Source organism: Ostrinia furnacalis, unplaced genomic scaffold (assembly GCF_004193835.3).
Source record: "Ostrinia furnacalis isolate ACB-3 unplaced genomic scaffold, ASM419383v2 OfSCF2155, whole genome shotgun sequence".
Lineage (NCBI taxonomy): Eukaryota > Metazoa > Arthropoda > Insecta > Lepidoptera > Crambidae > Ostrinia > Ostrinia furnacalis.
In genome coordinates this window covers 229,766-250,927 of record NW_021132394.1, presented here as the reverse complement: position 1 = coordinate 250,927, position 21,162 = coordinate 229,766, and the positions used below count along the sequence as shown (strand labels likewise).

At 33.5% G+C, this 21,162-nt stretch overlaps 1 protein-coding gene and 1 non-coding gene across 3 annotated transcripts in view; one reads left to right on the top strand and one right to left on the bottom strand.

The window, feature by feature from the left end:
• The window catches only part of LOC114354729 (solute carrier family 41 member 1-like), an 87,143-nt gene extending 81,076 nt beyond the window's left edge, over nt 1-6,067 (bottom strand). Inside the window, exon 1 of one of the 2 annotated variants that reach the window (XM_028307268.1) lies at nt 5,739-6,067. The gene's annotated coding sequence lies outside the window, so the exon portion shown is untranslated. The remainder of the gene's footprint in view (nt 1-5,738) is intronic. The other variant, XM_028307273.1, reaches the window with a different exon arrangement.
• A 13,617-nt stretch (nt 6,068-19,684) lies between these two features.
• TRNAL-AAG (transfer RNA leucine (anticodon AAG)) lies at nt 19,685-19,766 on the top strand. Its single transcript has one exon. It is a non-coding gene; the product is annotated as a tRNA-Leu (tRNA).
• Nucleotides 19,767-21,162: the final 1,396 nt, after the last annotated feature.

Here is a 21,162-nt window from a genome sequence, read left to right as displayed (position 1 = left end):
AATTTTTAATCAAATGTACAGTCAGTCACAAAAATATTTATAAACGAATAAATATTTATACTGATCGTAGGTACAAATAAATGTTTAATATTATTTTACCATAGTGATACCTAAAAATATAATAGGTTTTATTTTAACCTATCATTATTTTATCATAGGTTTTATTTACCTATAATAACATGTAAATCGTTTTACCTAATCAAAATAATTGTAACAATCAGTCTTTAAAATAACTCTACTCTCTCTACATTTAACTAACTACAAATAAAAGTTTTAATTATAAAAGTTTTAAGTATTTTTAACAAAAAATTAAATACATCATTTTAAATAGCGTCAAACATGCATGGTTTTCGTTGACTGTACTTAGTGCAAAAAGCCGAAAAATATATGATATTAAATTTATTTAAATCGGGGGCTTCAACCACGGGTGCGTCGAATACTGGGGGACTCGGCCACGGACCCTTACAGAATTTCAGTGTAAGTAGGTACATTCATTATTTACAACAGTCAAATTATTGACTGCAGGTAAATAAATATCGAATACCAAACATAGATTTGTTATTGATACGTTATTTGTAAACTTATCTGATAATCATGCGTGACAAGTTATTTAAATAATAACAACTTTTCATAAACAAAATATTTATGAACTGTCTAATCTTAGGTATTAAAGGTAGAAACAGACCCAATTGATTTAAGCAAAAAAAGAATCTCCTTTTTTCGTCATCATTATTCTCAACTGTTACTAGCACAAACATGGATTTTTCTGGTCCGAAATAAATAAATTATTAATTATAATTATATTCTGAAATAAAGAAAAAAAACACCAAATACTAGGTTCATGCTAAAAAACTGCACCAACTAAAAAAATAGTTACCTAATTCAGGTTTTTTATCTTAGGTAAATGTACGTATAGTCTGATTTGCTTTTGACTACAATATGTCGACTGGATTAAAAGTCAATCAATACTTTCTCGTAAATAAACATACTCGCATTTAAATATACATAAACATACACAACATAACTCTATGAATGCTTCTGCTCATCATCATCATCATCATTATCATCACACTTAAAATGGACAAATCTGATTCTACCTTTAGATAGTTAATACAAAGCCTTTGTTATGTTCACGGTTTGGTTAGCAATTTCCTCAAAACAAAAGACAAACTTTTGTTTATGAATGCGTCTGCAATTTTGAATAACTTCCCTAACTCAGCTAATGCTATACAATGACCGTGTATAAAAATACAGGGTGTCATTGAGATAGGAGAATTACCGTTACTTTAATTGGCACTCCACTTTCTTTCGATATATGACCTAATTCTAACTCTCGTTCCTACCTCTGCAACTCATGTACAGCGAGGATCTACAGTTTGACTTTTATCAGAAAAGAGTTCGAAGTATGATTAAAAGTTAATGATGTACCACGTTTCCAACTCATATGGCTCACCAATATCACCATCATGTTTTAGTAGTTGGGTTCCTTTCAGGGAAAACCCCACATAACTCACTAGCTGATGAATTACCTAATGTACTTACCAATTGTATGGCATTAAAGAATAAATGAATATGGAATCTTTGTATTTTTCTCGCCAGAAAAAAATTAAGGCTTTTCTTCACGAGCTCGTAGATCTACAAGACTTATCCCCGTTTTCACCATCAATCCCTAATTTTTAAATGACCCCTATGAAAACAAAATTCCTGTTGTGTTACCATTACCATCACTTTTAAAAATTAGGGATTGATGGTGAAAACGGGCTGAAGCCTTGTAGATCTACGATCTTGTATTATTATTATAAAGAGCTGAATATCTGAATAAAGAAAATAAAATAAAAAATAAAATAAAACGGGCATTAGCCGCCTAAGCACCCTGTGTGCATAATTGTTTCTAAATTCCCGCGTGGTTTTGGTGGTTAGATCTCGCTTAAATATTGTTAAATCGCATTATTTATATAAGGTGCCACACTGTTGACTTTACTAACTCTGCTGTCGTCAGAAAAATACAATTAATACACAAAATTACTCAAAATTGGCAGAAATAAATCTCAGTAAGAGGTCTTATCTCTCCAATCGGTTTATACAAATGCTGTTTTAATAGCTCTCTCTATTTCTACTACAGTTATAGATTTTTTTATAAAACCAAGCTAGTTTAATCTAGATACGACATACAAATGGCTTAGCCGCAACGAATTTATAAACCACAAAGCGAATGTGTGTTTAATGAGAAATAAATTATGTTGGTTTGTTATGAAACTCGCTATTGTTGTATGCTAAAGAATATCGTGGAATATTTTTAGAAAAACTTTTACAAATGAGTTTAATAAAGTTGAAGGATTGAAGATGCTTGATAATTTTATAACCGGACTAAAGGTCATAGCACATTTATCTAGCCGGAAAGGAATCAACACCACGAGACGAGGGGTCTACGTTTACGGTGCGTTGCAATACGGAGTTTCATACAGAGAAAAAAATAAAAAGTTATAGGTTCGAATCTTGATGGGAGCTTTAACAACTTATGAAGCCTATTGATGGTAAATGGCTTGCTAAGCATGAATTCAATTATTCACAAAAAAAATAGGGGGTAGGTTGAAGGATAGAGACATAGAGATACTTATGCTGGGTTGCACCATCTTACTTTGTACTAGAAGTTAGAAACGCAAATTGGGTCACCCTGTATCAGAGGACTCAGTGGCATGCGATACAAATTACTGCATACAGGCAATTAAATTGATTGCTTTCCCAAAAATATTATAGCGCCTACCTCGAAAATAAAACTAACGCACGCCACTGCCTCGGAACTTATAAATTATTACCTGTTTCAAGATTATCGAATAAGTTATAATAAAGTTCAATCACCAGACCTTATCTCATCCTAAATGTTTATTTATATTACGTACAGTCGGCGTCATAAATTACATATCTTACCAAAGGATTTAAACCTTATTCCTTTACAATAAGATTCAAAATCAATTTACGATTTTTTTATTTAGTTGAACCAAAAGTAATAGTGTATTTGACGGTACCAAGTATAGTTTATTTGCAAAACCACGTGTTTAATAAATCGAAATCGGACACTGAATTAAATATACACTGATTAAAAAACGACCTAACATGTTGCTAAGCCGAACTGGTTATAACAAATGGTGTACAGTCGGAAACATCAGACTACACGTCGTTACAAAATCGCCCTTATCACCAGTACATAAGGTTTCATATTTTCCTTGATATCGATTAATATTTTGCAATAAATCAACGGTTTTATTAACTCCTTTTTTTCACTTTTTTAAGTTGTATCAATATTTCATGCAGAAGACATTCTAAAACGAATTGATACAATTCTCAGTATTATGGTTAAACTTATTCTTTAATACATTTTATTTGGTTTTATTTCGTTTATAACGAATAAGGAAAAGTTTATTATTAGATTAGCGCAGGCGGTTTTTAGAGTTCCGTATTTATGGTTCCCATTAAAAATTATTTTCCTGATGATCANGATGATCATAATTATCACATTTAGATGATTTTAAAATAAGCACTATTCAATATACCTCACTTAACAAAGTGCGACAACTTTAAATTTTCATTTTTTTTTTACAAAATTACGTCTGGTAGCCGCCTGATAAGGAATGGCTTTAGTAGTGACACTTGCAAAATTAACAGCTGATTCTTCATTGAGTAACTTTAACATTGAGAATCATTGAGTAACTTTTATTTATTTTATTTTATATTTATTTTATTTCAGGCACAGCTACAGAGAACAAACAATAACAATACAAAACAATATCATAGCACAATATTAAGTCTGAACTGAAAAATAAAATTGGCAAATTGACAGTTTTAGTATGAAAATGTTCGAAATAACAATTAAATTATAATCTTCAGATAAGAGTTCACCAAATTACCTAATTGAGTTAAGAACTATTAAAATTGATCACGAATGAACAAAACATAACGTACATAAATATACGTTGAAAAACACATGTCATTACCCTTCTTTTGTGCCGCGTCGGGTAATTAAAACTACATTGTAGATAGTTATCATCATAGATAATAATATAATTGCTATGATAACCTTTTCACTGAGAACTATCGTGCGCANGCGCATCATTACACTATGAAATTAGTTAAATACTTAATAATATATTTATTTATAATCAGTTAATTAGTAGGTATATTTATGTATAAATATTTATACTAATGTTTGCGGAGTATTCGTTGTTATTTAAATAATTATATTTACTAATTGTTTTGTTTTTAAGAGTTTACGAACTTCTAGCCTATAACCCTACAAATCCACTAGGCACTGCTTAGTTACTTAGTAGACTTAAACTCTGACCAGAAGATCCTGGATTCGACTCCCAGAGAGAAAGAACTTCCTTGTTTTTATTGACGCGGTCAGAATCGAACCTAGAACCCTGTTTATGGTTATTCTCCATGCCACTGCACCATATCAATACGCCATAATTATTATTGGCCGATAAGATAAGTTCTATGCTGCAAATGTCACGTTATAGTGGCCGATAAATGTCAGTCTGACACAAATTATGATAATTATAATAAAACTAAGTTTAGAATATTTTAAAGAAGAAGATAGTAGACTAAACTTGTTATTATTATAAGCTGGCTCAAGAAAAATTTAAAAATTATTAACTAAGTCGAGTCTGTTGGCACTCAGACTTTTTATTTTAACCTAGAAGGAATTAATAATTTAATCAGTAAGAATGTGACATTTGCATAAGAAAGCATTTCCATTTTGATGAGAATTGATGCATTTTGAGTTAACCCAATGATGCAGTGCACTGCACCAAAGTTACTAAGTTACGATTTTTTTATTATTATTTATAACTTGAAAAAATTGTATAAGGCGGGAATGAACCCACGACCTTCCGCTTGCCGGGCGACTGCTCTTCCAAATTACAGAGTTTGAGATGCAACTCTTAACGCTAAAAATTAAAAACTATATTTTTTTTAAGTTCGGAAACTCAAAAAAATTTGACTAATGGTAAGTTAAGTTCACAATATTTCAAATCCGAAAATAATCGCATGATATAAAAATATGTATCTGACATTCCTAAATATCAGTTGTATCTACAACTGATGCGATAAACAAGCATTGTTTATTTACAAATAAAAATATCATTCCTGTAAAAAACACTAGGTAGTTGTCACAAAAAGGCATATTTGAGTGATGTAGATTGCATTTCCATACAAAACCCAAGAATTCTCGTTTTGACAGCTCCTTAAGTTTGACAGCTGACTGAACAAGAATTTAATTACGAAGCATGTATGGAATAACTGATTTTATTTGCTTATTTACGATAATTTAACTACCTGCATATTTTGCTACGTGCCTGAAAGTTAAGATGGTGCGAAAAATGTTTATTGTTTAAAATTTTCAAACAATAACATAAACGTAAGCATTGAACTACGCTATTCTATCGGTAAGTTTATTGTCTCATATCTGTATGACTTAAAACCTCTTCAATAATTATTGAAGTATTATTCTTTCTTAAAAGGACAATAACGGTTGTCTATAGGCACTTAAAAATTCAACAATACGTACTTTTATTGACGTAAACACTTACCTTCAGGACAAAATATTTAGGTAGGTATGCAGGCATATAAACTGGGTATTTATTTATTCATGCTATTTACCACTAACGACCATAACAATATTATCAACTGTAACAAAATTATAATGCAAATATGAAACAAATTATGTGAAAATAACTTACTTGCTTTCGTCCGCTCGCTGGATTTCTTAAATCTAATATCACAGGATTTTATTTGTATAAAAAAACAAAACACACACAAAGGACACTTTAAAAAAAATATTTACACAAAAATAATTATGTACACTGGCCAGTCAGTTTTTTGAAATTACATTCCCGTGCGTTCGATTTTTTTACATTTTCGTTCGCGTTCCGTGTTCGAATCGCGTTCTGTTTTTGAATTTGACAAGTGCGTTCGTTCGCGCGCTCGCCGCCAGACTGCGGTTCAGGTAGTAATCCGTCGCTTATACCGCACGTCAGGTGGACAGTTCAATGAGTGATAATGATAACAGCTTGTCGCCAAGCTACCTAAGCTTAAGCAGATTTAAGGGTTGCCCCAACCGGTTACGGTCAATGCTCGCTCTGAGCCGTGGGAAAGGTTTTTGATTGATTTTTTTACGCGGAAGACTAGGGGAGGTTGCCGGTTTTTAGTTGATGTGAAATGAGCCGAGTTTGATGTTGTATGGGTTTTAATGGTGTTCATTAATTAATGACTTAGTCATTAATTTTTAGCAATTTATAGCTTTATACACAATAATCTCAAACTTTTTTTATGAAGTCTAAGTGGAATAATTTTGTCGGTGCTGAGAAAACTGAAAATTATTTTCCATATTTCTTTCACATTTTTAGTAAGTCATAAAAATATTTAAAACAATTTTATAACTTACTAAAAATCTGAAAATATCGATGTGTAATTAAGTAATTAAAAGATATTAATTTGTTTCATTAATAAAACAACTCGCACACTCTCCTCATGCTTTTCATTCTGTTTGCAATTCCGAGGCGTAGTTCTAATATTTTCAGAGTATTTTTACTAAATTATTCTCAGAGTAATATTTTAGTTAAGTGTTATTAAAGGTGCTCTTTCACTGGAAGCATTCGGGTGTAAAGCAAAATACTAAATTATTTCAACTTTTTACTTAACAAAGCATTCGTTTTAATACCGCATGAAAAATGTCTCCAGCGAGAAAGCATCATATTTTATTATTAAAGTTGCTGGATTATTAGACCCGTGACTCTCTAAAATAGAGAAACACTGGTCTCAACGCGACATTTTTTTATATGACCGTGACTCTTTTATTTTAATTGTTGGGACTCGATAATATAGCACACAAATCAAAAACCGAGTAGTTAACGCCGTTTTAATGATATAATTAATGACAATTTTAATTACAATCCAATTAGTTCGCAACTCAAAAAGCAATGAGTTAATTTTGTTTGTTTACTCTCGAAAATGTGTGCCAAGGAAAGTTATAAACCACTTAACTGGTATTTAATCCATTGAAGATAAGATTCTAACAATAACACTAGTTTATAACTGTATATCCATACACGAGTAGATTAAGGCTCGGTTGCACCATCATTCTTTAACTTTAACAAATGTCAAGTCTGTCAAAATTCATACAAAAAAACATCGGTTATGGTTATAGTCACGGTTAAAATAAGGTGGTGCAACTCGGCCTAAGAATATAACTGTCCTATAAATCTAACAGAGGGCTGAGTGTAAGTTTTCATCAAAAACAGTCACTAGTGAGCGCGTCAAAAAATGACATAATTTAATCTATGACGGATTGTACAGCGTCCCTAACGGGAAACGTTCAAAAACTAAAATTTTCATACATTTTTTGCTAGTGAGCGCGTTTATTTATTTTCATTGCACGAAATTTTAAAATTTGTAGTTATCCTTTTATGATTTGTCTAGGACAATGTTTTCTCAATAATGTTTATCATTATTAAATTAATGTTAATATTCAACTTAATTCAAATAATACCTACTGAGTTTGCAAGCGCATCTTCAGTTCAGAATAGCTGGACCGATTCGGATATTTTAATTCATGAATGATCAACGTCACAATACGATTGATTAATGTAGATTTTTTTTACAAAAATAATTAAAATATTGTAGTATTTTTTTTTAAATTTCATCAGTCGAGGTATTTTTGAATAGGTTTATATAAATTGCTAATTAAAGCGATTCGTTTCATTCATATGTGCATGTTTTGTCTCAAATTGCTGTGTATAGGTATTTTACCATTTCCTCTGCCCTTGAAAACACTGTTAAATTCTTTTGTTATTTCTTGAATGATGCATCTCTGCAAGACGCAAAAAGGTACTTTCCCCAGTTAAATGACTCATCCCACACCATAATTTTTAAAGATGTAACTACGGATATTTTTTACACGTGAAATAATTTCTTGGTAACATACAGGGTGTCTGTTTGATAGTAAAAAGTTGAGGATTTTAAATATAATTATTAAGTAAACAAGTTATCAAAAACATGTTATCAATATCACATAAGTTTAACAAAAAATAAACATTAAATAAAAACATAAAAGTTAAAGAAAGTAAAAAATCTATTGGACTTCGACCCAACATCACCTATTCGTACTTAGGTATTTTAATTATGTACCTACACATATTTTCGCAGTTTGGTTTTAAATTGTAAAACGAGGGCAAAAACTTAGCAATTTCTTTTTTTCTAAAATTACGAGCATTATTTTAATTTATTTTTGGCAGATACAGATACGGCATGAAAAGACACCCTGTATAAGCTTAAAGCGTAGTTCGATCGCAGACAATATCTCTTAATTGGCAATTTTTGCTATAACGCAAAGATGATGGGGTCATAAAACAGTTTTGGGTACAATGAACTGTCTGCGTCGAATTGGCTGGCAGTGTAAACTTTTTTAATTTTAAAAAGAAATATGACAGAACCAAATTAAATTGCTCTATGAAGAATGAAGATCTATGTATTTATTTATTTATTTTCACCAACTAAAACTATCTTTACAGGTCAATAACATAATGCGATAGAATTATTATTGCATCATTTCTTCTAACGCCCGTCTTCACAAACATTACTATGAGGTCTCACAGTGCGCGTGGACGCACAGGGTGACACACGAACCAATCACAGAGCTCTATGGAAACCAGAATATACCTGAATTGCGAAAAAAATTTTTTTTTTACTTGACTTCAGGATATTGTATTATTTTAATCATTGAATAGGTAAATAAAAACTTCGTATTAAGTAAAAAAGGAAAGATGAACTGAAATAATTAACAATTTTATTATGAACCTTATACTTTAAACTAATCTTATTACAGTTCTAAGCGGAAATATATTATTACTATGCAAATGAAAAATACTTAATTTATTTCCTTTAATAAAATATGAAAAAATAATAGTAACGTTTTCACTGTATCATGGTCACCATATTGATTCCAGTGCATTTAATTTTATCCTACTTCCTATCCTACTAATATTATAAATACGAAAGTTTGGATGTCTGGATGTTTGTAACTCTTTCACGCAAATACGGAACGGATTTTGATGAAACTTTACAGTATTATTGTTTACAACCCAGAATAACATACATACATACAGGCTATAATTTATGACGATCTGTGACAAACTAAATTTCACGCGGGTGAAGCCGCGGGCAAAAGCTAGTGCATTGATAAATTGGCGCCAAAACGTCATCACATGAGGGTTCCGGGTTCGAATCCCGATAAACAAGTTTAAGGCTCGTGACGTCATGACATTGACTGGGTCAATGGTTTTTCAGGTGTGACGTATATGAGTCATTACAAAAACAATATTCGTCATTTGATAAAACGCCTTTATAGTCAAACTAAAGATTAATATTCACATTCATATTGCTACGTAATATTTTTTTATGTAAACAAACAAACCAGGGCCAGGGCAAGTTCTTACTCATACAAATGAAATGTCTTTGACATTAAAAAGAAGAAAGAAAACTGGAGTTTTGTAAGTTCTTTCTTCATTAAAAATCCATATTTTGTAGAAAATGTCAATTTAGGCCCGATTCGACCAAACTTTCTCCCTCTCAAACTCCTGGTGGCACATTGACAGTTTCAGTATGGGAAATATGCCAAAACTAGCGGTCGCCCGCGACTTCGTACGCGTGGATCCCGTTTTACCCCCTTAGGGGTGGAGTTTCGTTAAATCCTTTCTTAGCGGATGCCTACGTCATAACATTTACCTGCATGCCAAACAGCCCGATCCGTCTAATGGTTTGAGCTGTGCGTTGATAGATCACTATGTCAGTCAGTCAGTCACCTTTGAGTTATAATTATAATTATATTTAGATGACAAGTTAATTCTGAGATTAATATTTTCTTGTTTGGTCAAATCCACCCTTAGTAATTTTAGCTTCTCTCTCTCTCTCTTTCAGTACAACGACGTACATCATCAGGTTATTGAGTCTCCATTCCAGGACCCTCTCTAATTTACCAGAGGCAAATGAAGGATTTGTCCTACACTCCCTACGCTGGCCAGACGGGTTCGCATATTTTTGTCCCTTGTTAGTCGCTTTTACATTTTGACATCCATAACTAAACTATGGTATTTAAAGTAGCTACTTTTATTTCATATTCACCATCATCATCATCATTTCAGCCACAGGACGTCCACTGCTGAACATAGGCCTCCCCCAATGACTTCCACATCGCCCGGTTGGTAGCGGCCTGCGTCCTTTCTGCTACCTTTATGTGCAGACAGTGGTTGGTGGTGACTGAGTTTGTTGCGGCGCTTCTTCTCAGCACTTGCCAAATGTTGGTCTCGAAGCGCTGGTAGGGTAAAAAGATTATGAGACATGTAGCGGCTCCTTGAGAGCAAAATATTTGACGATTTGTAAGCACTAATAATAGTCTACACAAATAAAGACATTTTGACTTTGACTTTTGACTATGAGGTCGTCTGTCCCCTTTGTGACGGACGTCCCAACGTCTTGACATTGATAGTCGCGATTTTTTTATGTGTAATGTATTATTTTATTGTAATTGGCGATATGAGTAACATTTTACACGCACTGAGTAAGACAATGACTTTATAGGTACATTCATTGTTCAATTACGATTGTGTATTGTTCATTTCTTATAAGTGGTGTAACTTTAATATAATAATAAAGATACAGCAAGGTTAAACTTGTCCTGATTGAGAAATGTATCGATAAATTATTAAATAAACAACGGTGAATATTGTTTTCCTTGTAAAATAATAGATTGTGTTATCTATGGTAGTAAAATTTGTTTCATAAAAATACTTGGTAATTTCAATAAACAGGCATGTTGACATCACTAATTAGTGAATTATGTTTTTTATTATGTTTATTTCTTTTTTTTTTCTTTTTTATGATGTATGTAGGTAATTTACGCATAAGCCATGATTTGTAATATGTTGTAATTGTTAGAATTGTAAAAAAGTTTCTGAAACTTCTTTAAAACTTTTTAATATAAGTAGGATTCGAATTTATTTTTTAAACTAAGAACTTTTTAATAAGCATCTGCATTAATGAAACTAAATGTATTTGGAACATACCTACCTATGTAATTGATAGTTATTTTTGTTTATTATTTACTTTACCATGCGTCATATTCGTTTCGTGGTTTCAAAAACAATGGCATTTGCGGTAGTTAACAATAACAATTGGGTTTAACTTGATTTTCATTGATTTGAAGGCATTTTCAAGGTATTGCGGTTAAAAGAAGCATTATATTGATTTTGCTGACCTAATTAAGTGGTAATTAATAAGAATAATGAGCAGCAATGGATAACAATAGGTGATAATAATATGATTTATTGTCATTCTTGTCGTAAAAGTTTCTTAAAATTATTAACCTACGTTCGTTATTCATAGAGGTTAATGCTTTAAACTGAAATGGTTAATTACTTCAGTTAGGTCAAGTAAGATCAGGTAAGATTTATCATAAATGTTACATGTAAGAAATATTTTAAAATATATATATGTTACAGGAAATGTATGAAATCCGTCATTGTATACAATTCCTAGGATTTGTGTATAAGTCCTAAAATCACCCGGAAATGTGTGATGTAAATTATATTAGACACATTTCCTAGGAAATTTACACATTTCCTAAACAGCAATCGGAAATGTAATTAAGATTTCTTTTTTTTCTCCGAAACTTAAATGGCGCTATCGCGCCGCGGCCGCTGTGTATGTGTTAGGTCGCAAGTCTAACCTAACCTAACCGAGACTTTGTTATCCAGCTACAGGAGTACTAAAACCTTCATGCCAATAATAGTTAAATAAAAGAGATGTTAAAATTAAGGTTTTCCAATACTTCAGCGTAATATGCGTGATGACGAAAGAAAGGTATGCCAATAGGCAAATATTTTTTTCAGCCAAAGTATAATAGTGTGAAAACAACTTTCAGGCTAAACAATAATAGTTGTGAGTTAAAAGTACCTATCGGCCAATGTGGTTTGGCTAAATGAAATTTTAGGCGTACTGAGGGGCACCCGATCACACGACTGCGCTTGTGCCGCTTAGTTTTATACATTTCCTAATACAATATTGGAATTCTATAAAAATCCTAGGAAAAGTATACATGTCCTAGGATATGTGCGTATTAAACAATCTCTGAAGCAATATTTTATACATTTCCTAAATAGCTTCGGAATTGTATACATTTCCTAGGAATAGTATACAATTCCTAGAATTCATACATTTCCTGTAACATATACAAGTGAAGTTCACACGTGCCTGTATAGGATAGAAATTCTGATCCCTTAGCCGTCGGATCTTCCTAAGGTCTAAAAATCTTTTGCCCTCAAAATGGCGCTTTTTAAAATATTTTTTTATCAAAGAAGAAACCTCAAATACAATTTAGTCAAAGGTAAAAATCTATACAGCCTGCATTCCACGCACTGTGATTCTTCAAGTACTATAGGTAACTATTACTGGCCATTTACCTCCTACGTCAGAAAAAAAACTAAGTTTTCCCGCCCAAATTGACGTCACATAGATAATCATAAAAAAATCTGCATCGAACATGACTATGATTTTTTTAGAAGGGAGAGAACCTAATTTGAATATCATGATGAGTTCGAGTAACAAAAAACATGGTATTCCTCACCACATGAAGATTTCCCCCTACAAAGTTCAACAAGGGTCGACGTAGCGTTTAGCACTGAGTTCGATTCCAGGTAGAGGCAATTATAATCGTAATAACAAGGAAATGTATCCTTTCATCAAAAGTGTCCAGTGGTTTAGACGTAAAACTACCTTTTCCCCACGGCTTCGCCCGCGACAAATATTTTTCTTATTGCAGGAAAACTTTACGCGCGCGTCCCTGTTTCAAAAACCCGGATAAAAACTATCCTATGTCCTTTCCTGGAATTCAAACTATCTCAAATATCAAATTTCTTCAAAATCGGTTCAGAAGTTTAGGCGTGAAAGCGTAATAGACAGACACACAGAGTTAATTTTATAGTAAAGTAGGGATATGGATATTTTACCCATTCAAAGTATGGACCTCACCTCGTTACCAAAACAAAACCCGACCCATATCGCTCCACCCATCAAATTGATAACAAACATACTACAGTTCGTTATCATCCATTGATAACATTTAGTAGTGAGTAATGACAAAAACTACAACTTTATGATGCAGGAAAACAATAAAGTGTTTTGTTTAGGTATTGTAAATTATTAATAAAACCCATACCTACTGTTATGACTGAAAAACCAGTCATGTGCTTGTCTACTAACGCCCGTATTCACAAACATTACTATGAGGTCTCACAGACATACGAGCCAAACACAGAGCTCTATTCAACGCTGTGCGTTCGATTTGCTGCTTCACATAAGCAAGCATCGTTTGCGAATACGGGCGTTAACTACGTAGAAGTTTTGAGATTGATTATTTTTAAGGTAGGTATGCCTAAATAACAGGTTTTTAAGGACTTAGCAGTACCTCATTACCATTTATTAACAGAAAATCGTATACCCGCAAGGTGGACCGACGACCTCATAAAGGTAGCAGGAAGGCGCTGGATTGCAGGCCGCCAACCGGCCAATATGGAAATCATTGGGGGAGGCCTATGTTCAGCTGTGGACGTCCTATGGCTAAAATGATGATGATGAAAAGAATATAGACTGTCAATCAAAATCCCAGTTACACAAACCGATTTTTACTGAAACTAACGGAATAGACACAGGTATTTACATCATTTTGGGGTTTATCCTAAATAATTCGTCACACTTACGTTAGTTTCATACAATGAAAAGTAAATTCGTCATAAACTAAGAACTACGTGTCAATTGCAACGAAAATGTGAAGAGTGACGTATTTACACATGCTTTTCCCTGTTACAAATCGACTTTAAAAAATCTCCAATAACTTCAAAACAAAATCAAGGACTCTTAGAAATCAAGGCATTTTATCGCTGCACTGCGCTTTTCTATTTATACAAGACTATGAAATATTAATATCAAAGAAGAAAGTAAATTTTACCAGTTTTGTATCGCAGTTTAGAGTTGTCCAGTGACCATGTCCTCGCTCGAAGGACAGGCCTCGACCTCGGGGCAACTGCAGTAGGCTAATGCTAGAAATATAGACTAGACTGAAATCTAGCTGAATATTTAACGCGGATAACTTTGAGGCTCATTATAATCTAAAAAGCCTACTCAGAGAGACAGCTTAAATTTTAGTTAAATTTAGTTAGATTAAAACTTGTGAAGACATTGAATCTGAACTGATTCTTAAAAGTTAGCGTAAATTTGAATAACTTGATTTTCGTATTTAATACAGAATAGCGCTCAAAATACTCGATTTAATCTCTCTATATTATATCCCGATGGTCTAAATAATTCAAATCAAATCAAAAATATCTCCTAGATTTACCATTTGGAAATGATAGTAAAAGTTCGAAATGACTCTTACCATGGAATTGGGTATAACTTAAGATTTACTTACTGGAAAATCATAAGATCTACCGTAGAATGGGCTTAGTTACAGTAACATAGACATAAGCAATTTGTTTACATTGAAGTACAGTCGCGGAATGAAAAGGTTCGTCACCTTAGTGTCGGTTTTCGCTTGCACGAGGTACTGTAAGAGTCAAACCTGCCAACATAACAGTGCAAGAAACAGCGCTGCTAACATTTAAATAAATATGACGTTTGCTAAAGAATAAGGTTTTGCTTGTTTATTTTTCTATCCCATCAGTGCAATGTTACAAAATGTAGTTTTTTTATTTAATAGATAATGGCAGGTTGAACCAACAAGAAGGTTTTAGTTTATCAATCCTAATAATCTTCTTGACAAGTTAAATCGTCAAAAAACTTTGATATGAATAATTTTGAACTTTACTGACGAACAGTTAAAGATTATTTTCTCTAATTCGAGATTATTCTGTAACATAGTTTCAAAAGGTAATATGTGCTCGCGATTCGTTGAAGGAATCAATTTGAAAACTGACGAACCTTTTCATTCCGTGACTGTACATTATTATGAATCCTACAATTTATTTGTTTATTGTAGCATTACCGTCTAGAAGTTAACGCAGCGTGATTTCTCGTTCATATTTCAAAGCATAAATTCAGCAAATATAATAGGTAATACATGGCCAATTTATTCTAGGATAAGCCCCGAGATTATGCAGTAACTAGACACTATATTACCGACTAACAAACCGCAAATGTCTATCAATTACAACGATATTTCCTTCATGATCTAAGAGGGTAATACCGTATCAGTATTTCCCCTATAACTTTCGTATGCAAACCATGCGCGATGCGTTTGCGCACAAGGAAAACGAGTTAACCAAAAGAGTGTCTTGCTGGGATTTACCCGCCAAAAGTTAACGTTTAACATTCAGGTGGCTTCTTGAAGTTTGCAGGTCCTTTGTTCAGTTTTTAATAAAACAGGTGTCAGACTCACAAATTTGGAGTTCCGTACGTACTTATCTCCATCCTTCATCCATCCATCCATCTAATAATCTGTATCCTTGTACAGAAGTTAGAAGGCAGAACAAACCACACAGTTTTGTTGCAGAATCGTTCTTATAAAGAAAACACGCTGCTTAGCTAAATCCATCAGTTGAATCTCCTTTTTCTCAAGTTTTTCTTGTTTGTGTTTATGTTTATTTCGAACCCGCTTAATATGGACTTTTAAAATTGTCTGAAATAAAGAATTTTTATTTATTTATTATTATTTACTACAAACGGAAACAATGTTTTTGAAAACTTTTCATTATAAGTACATATTTACTAAGTACCTACATTTCCATACCGCGAAGTGAACGAAACAGCGCTATCTCTTGGTCAATCTAGAACTAATTCCAACACACGATTGAATCAAAACCACATCGATAAAACCCAAAAAAAAAGAGTGACTAGGTAGGTATGTCAGTTTCTTCAAAACTATTTTATTTTAATGATTAGGTGATCTAGCTTGCGTGTTGTTTGGTTCAAAAAAATCAATTGTCATCATTTTAACAACCGGCGCGCCTACAAAAAATTGATTGCACGTATTAAGTTTAAAGATAAAGAATCGTGAATTGCTTCAAAATTATAAATTTACATCTTGCTAAAATACCTTTTAAATGTTTATTGAACTTTTTATCCCAAACCAGTTTCTGAACTTTTAAAGCTCTACCTAACTTTTTTTCGAATGTTTCAGTTCAGGACAACAACTTGGCCCAGTGCTGGGACAAAAATATTTAAGTATGGCTAAGTAGGTAGGTATATCTACCTTCTTAAGTAGCTAATGCTAAAGCTAGTTATTTATTCATAATAATAATAAGTATAATTTGTATGAATACGATGTTATTACAAGGAAAAGCTTGATTCTTGATTCTATATTCTAATTAAGTAACTAGGTGTTTTTTATTCTTTGAGTAAAAAAATCTAAATAAAATGTTCCGAAAAGACGTTTCATACTTTTTCTTCCACAACATTTATTTTTGGTCAATAACAAATTAGGTACTTATTTCGGTGCAGTCCTGTTGTCTCCCCTGCTTGGCCCCCCTGGGGGAGCCAACAGGATTTCGAAATCCTGTTGTCCCCCCTGGCTAGGGGAGACAACAGGACTAGATTTTTAATCAATGATTTGAGGACTGTTGTCCCCCCTGGCAAAAATGATTTAAAAGCCATAAATTTTTATAACATTTAAGAAGGACTGGAGTACCTGAATGAATGCCAAATTGCCAAACTGAATACCTAAACGTATGTCAAATAATAATATAATTAACATTTGGATAACGAAAAAAATATAAGTTCTTGGTACCGGTACTATTTTAGACTATTTCAAAATCTGCTTTACTTGCTTTTAACAGATCGTTTTGAATTATCCCTACTAAATAATATTATAAATGCGAAAGTAACTTTATCTGTCTGTTTGTTACGAATTCACGCCTAAACCATTGAACCGATTTTGATATTTAGATAGTTTTGAGTCCTGGGAAAAGTCATTGGACAGTTTTTATCCCGGTTTTTGAAACAGTGATGCGCTCTATATTTTTTCTGTGACAGACAAAATTTTACACGCACAAAGCCGTAGGCAAAAGCTAAGTAGGTACCTCTATTATGCTATTCTCATGTATAAAAAATATTATCTACTGTAAAGTTTATCAAGTGTAAGTAAAAATCCGTTTAGTAGTTTTTATGTGAAAGAGTATCAAACATCCATACCTACTCACAAACTTCCGCATTTACTTACAACATTAGTAGGTAGGTAGGATGCTAAAACTGAATAATTTTGAATTAATCATAATATTCAACAAATTACTTGCTCAGTGACAGTGATTCAACTAGCGGCCGACCGCGATTTTGTCATATTATTTTCTATCCTTTAATAAATAAATTCCGTTCTTAGTGGATGTCTACACTCTATAAGGAACCTACCTGCCAAATTTCAAGTTTGTAGGTGTTAGCACAAATTCCGGCCGGCACCAATACTTACCTATCAAAGTTGTAATTATTACCTACTTGACAAACGTTTAGGTATTCAGTTTGGCAATTTGGCATTCAGTCAAATACTTCAGTTTTTCATAAATATTATGGTATAAAAATGTATGGCTTTTAAATAATTTTTGTCAGGGGGGACAACAGTCCTCAAATCATTGATTAAAAATCTAGTCCTGTTGTCTCCCCTAGCCAGGGGGGACAACAGGATTTCGAAATCCTGTTGGCTCCCCCAGGGGGGCCAAGCAGGGGGGACAACAGGACTGCACCCTTATTTCATTCATGATATAATCATGAATCGAATTTCAATGCTCGATTAAGCTGAATACTTGTGACTCACTCTCAATTAATCACCATGGTTAATTAATTAACTTATCATACAAAACTTGAGTAGTTAAATCAAGTGGCATGTTCGTTTTAATTACAATTAATNGTGACTGACGACGGATACCAATGTCAAATGGGATGTAAACTGAGATACCCACAAAAAAAAAAAAAAAAAAATATCCTCAACTAACAGTGCGTAAACTGGCATCACCGTACGTGATACTACATAGTTCTTATTTCTAATCTCGAGGACAAAGCACGAGCATAATGTACCTAAACCATTTAGCATCGTAGCCTATTTTTGAAAATTATTATTGTATTGTGTGCCCGCAGCCAATCCGCGTCCCGCGTGCGTGTAGCTCAAGTTATAGGAAAAACAATGTATGGCTGGTTTTAGTGTCACGCGGACTGTCAGTGCGGATCGCTCCGCACAGCCGATTTGTATGAACTGCTAGGGAGCGGAGCGGTTCCTCCGGACCGCATTACTCTAACACGCTCCCTAGAAGTTCATACAGATTGGCCGTGCGGAGCGGGTCCGCACCGGACGGTCCGCGTGACACTAAAACCAGCCTATATAATGAATGCGGGCCGCCCGCATGCGGATTAAAGCTCATAGCAGACTTATCAACTCGGAAAGGGATCGACACCGTGTCGCCTTTCGCACGCTGAGTCGCGAGGCGAGGCGTTTACGTTACGGTGCGGATAAGTGTGCGTTGCAGTATGGAGTTTCATACAAAGAATACTGACCGCCTCGAGTTTATAAATACGGTTACGATCCCTTTGCGGGTTGATAAATGCGCGACTCGTCCTTAAATCCGCACGACGCGTGCCGAAATACGCATTACAGGAAAAGGGCACTTATTTATTGTTTAGTAGTGTCTATTTTTGCTTAATTGGCTCAGTTTACAATTTTGTATTGTATAGCACCCTATATAATCATTATAAGGTATAATAACGTTAGTTTGCAAACTAGTGACCCTGAAAGTTTGAAAAAAGTTACAGTACCGAAGAAATACCTAATACATGCGACAAAGTAAACAAATCAAACTTATAAGGTCAAGGTTAACTTATTTGGCACACTAATGGTTGCCGTCATGAAGGCATTTAATTTTGTGAAAAATATAATAATAACATTCGCCTAGTTGTACCTTGTGTGTTCCTTTTCTTTCTGTTCTTATCTTTGGTGTGCAATAAAGTGTATTTATTATTATTATCTCCTTTATTAATTTTTCTTTCTTATTTTTAATTTTTTCTTTTTACAATGTAATTATCAAAAAATAAAAATACATTATAAAAACAAAAATCTTAAAAATAGTTAACCCGCTGGCAGCGGAGCAGGGCTCAAGCTACCGGTGGTCAGGGTCACAGGCTGAGGAACCTCCGGACAATGCGTGCCGTGCTGAGGATCACTGCCTTTTGAATCTGACCCTTGAGTCAACCATCTAGCGAGAGCTTCTTTAGATGTTGGTCGAAGCTCTTCGCTATTAGCCCGTTTGCCGAGACAACTATCGGGACAATGATCGTCGAGTCAACATCCCACATGGCGGTCACCTCGTGGGCCAAGTCAAGGTATTTGCTTTGTTTTTCCTTCTCGGCCTTCACGAGGTTTTCGTCATGCGGGATGGTGATGTCAACGAGCACTGAATTAAGATTGTACTTATGAAATTATTACCATGACATAGATTTATTGGAGAAAATATTTGCTTTCTTCAAGTTTGGTTAGATACGATTATCTTAAGTGCAAGATTACACTAAAAATAATCTCAATCAAATAAAATATGTGATAACCCTGAACACAACGTTACGAACCTGTTGTAACTGTACGATAATTTCGAAGAAATGTACAAGTGGTAGCGTGGCCGAGCGGTCTAAGGCGCTGGTTTAAGGCACCAGTCTCTTCGGAGGCGTGGGTTCGAATCCCACCGCTGCCAAGATTTTTTGTTCTAATTAGTTTATTGTGCGTATTATAAAAGAATTTATTTTATTTTTAGACGGGGGACCTTGATTAAAATAAACTCAGATAAATGATACTGTAAACGCAAAATCAGTATATTATTATTATTTGACAAACTTTTGAGAATTTCAATTAAAAATTAAAATAATGTTAATATTATTAAAAGGAATAAGTAATGTAAGTAATCTAAAAACACATAAATACCTACAAAAGTTGGGCCTTGTAAAACTTTTTGGTCTTTTAGTAACCGTTCGCGTTCTAACGTACTTTAGTTTGGTCCTACCAACGCCATCTGTTGATATTTCTAAAGAAATAGCAGAAATGTCTTTGACCTTTGTCCTTCTACATTTTATCAGTAAATTAAACTGAAAATGCTATAAGGTTAGAAGGTTGATTTCCACACGTAATTTAATTAATATCGTACAAGTATGTAATAAAATAAACTTATTAATCAGTGAGTCCATATTTATAGATTTTCTAATTAAATAGTTCTTCTACCCGATACTAGATGGCAATGTTAAAAATTATTAACCATCAGAGTAATATTTTGACAAACATTATTAATATAGATGACCCACGCTGAACTATCCCACCAAACTCAATGACAGGGGGGCGCTACCATCGTTCAACTATATGGTTTCCAACATGGCAAAAATCTGAACCAGCGATCCGGTATTGACGGTGGCGCCCCACTGTCAATGTCATCGACAGGACAGTCCAGTATTTTGGAACTATAACACTTTTTTAAAATGCATAATAACATATAATTTTTTTTATAGTGAAATTCTATAATGATAAAGGTTAAATACACATATTTGCCTACTTATTTAAAAATAAACAAAGTTGTTTTTGAGTTATCATTATTAACTAGGCTAGGTACCTATCTAAATCTAAAACATTTGAGAGAAGACATTTATAAGCTTTTGTGTAAGAAAAATAGTAACTTAAATAAACATGAAAAAGACCTTAAAAATTAGATATTAGCGCAAAACTTATTTTTTTTTAATAATTTGAAGTAATTGTAACGTCATCTATTTATTAGGTAGGTACAATATAAATATTAAGTTGGTAATTTAAAATTAAATTTGTGTTATTTAATATGAAAAACGCTGCATCAAGTGGAGATAATTGGAAAACTAATTTTGCAAGAAGATAATAATTATCCTGCTTTCGCCTCCGAGATTTATTTTACCATGTAGTACCCCTGTACGACAACCCAATCCGCACACAATATTCAGCGTAGTAGTAGTAAAAAACAAAAGAGCGGGCAACCCCACCCCTACCACGCTGTGGGCTCGGTGTCCGAGCGGTCTCATTCCTTTGTGCGCACGCGCAACGACCGCACGCAGTATAAGAAAAATGCTTAAGTGACG